At 45.5% G+C, this 1,536-nt stretch overlaps 1 pseudogene; it reads left to right on the plus strand.

The window, feature by feature from the left end:
* The first annotated feature begins 297 nt into the window (after positions 1-297).
* LOC107114607 lies at positions 298-864 on the plus strand (annotated as a pseudogene).
* Positions 865-1,536: the final 672 nt, after the last annotated feature.

The raw sequence follows: 1,536 nt of genomic DNA on the forward strand, positions 1-1,536 counted from the left end.
TCACCAGACTCCACAGCTTGGAGGGAGGATTGCCCAGGGATGTCCCAGGGTGTGCCCAGTAGGTCCATGCACACATTGTGGCCGTGAATTACTCACTAAGGAGCTATCTTTTCTTTTTGTTCCAATATTGCTTTAAGACCTCGAAAATGGGCAAAACTGTAAGTCACTGCAAACTGGGTACGTTTCCCCAATACCCAGTATTCTTAGCCCTTAATGAGTTCTTATAAAGTCATTGACACAGTCCGGCGTATTCCATAACTGTATCGTTCAAGAAAAGAAACTGGCTTTTCAGCGTTTGAGCCCGCTGCCGCCGCCACGATGTTGATGCCTAAAAAGAACCGCATTGCCATTTACGAGCTCCTTTTTAAGGAGGGAGTGATGGTAGCTAAGAAAGATGTTCACATGCCGAAGCACCCAGAGCTGGCAGACAAAAATGTGCCCAACCTCCATGTCATGAAAGCAATGCAGGTAGGGGAGACAAGAAAGGCAAGGCAGTATCAGTTTCTTGCCATTGAAAGGAGGATACTGACCAATGAAGGCATCCAGTACCTGCGAGATTATCTTCACCTGCCACCTGAAATTGTGCCTGCCACCTTACGTCGCAGCCGTCCTGAAACTGGCAGACCACGGCCCAAAGGATTGGAGGGTGAGCGTTCTGCTCGCCTTACCCATGGCGAAGCTGACCGGGACACATACAGACGCAGTGCTGCTCCTCCTGGTGCTGACAAGAAAGCTGGAGCTGGTGCTGGTGCAGCTACTGAATTTCAGTTTAGAGGTGGATTTGGGCGTGGACGTGGTCAGCCGCCTCAGTAGAAGTCTGCTGCTGTTGGTGTGTGTCATGTGTATAATAAATAGGTGTCAATTTCAAAAAAGAAAAAAGAAAAAAAGAAAAGAAACTGGTATTAGCACGGAATTCAAGCTTCCTGAAAAATCTTACCTTTCATTTCAAAAGAAAGCAAGTTTCCAGTCCTCAGCAATGTAGCTTTAAAATGTGGCCAGTGACAAAATCTCAGAAACCGTATTTCTGAGGAGAACTGAGCTGCATGTCTGGGTGCTTGCTTTATATCATTCTTTGTTCCTCTGTAAGTAGCTAAGTGCAAGACATGCAAACTTGCTTGGTAACTGGAGCTCATTCATAAGCACAAAATAAATAAATCTATAAATATGCACAATCTAACTAAAGGTATGAAAGGAGACAAAAAAAAATCTAGTCCACACCCTTACCTCATTAGCCCAGCCCAATTGCATGCCAAAGATCTATCTAACAGAGTCTTCTGTTTTCCATAGTAGCTAATGAGATGCCTCTAGGAAGCCTATCAGCAGGGTATGGAGACAGTAGCCATCTATGTTGCTTACCACCATCACCTTTAACCATGTAGGCTCCATGTACTCATCATGGCTCATAGCAGTTGATAGAGCTGACCTCCATGAATTGTCTAATATCTTGTAAGTGACTGGCCGTCACCACACCTTGCAGTAGCAAATGGGCAAGATGGATGGATGGTGGTGGTGGAAAGTACTGTCAAGTCACAGCTG

This window comes from Gekko japonicus, unplaced genomic scaffold (assembly GCF_001447785.1).
Source record: "Gekko japonicus isolate JY-2015 unplaced genomic scaffold, Gekko_japonicus_V1.1 scaffold339, whole genome shotgun sequence".
Lineage (NCBI taxonomy): Eukaryota > Metazoa > Chordata > Lepidosauria > Squamata > Gekkonidae > Gekko > Gekko japonicus.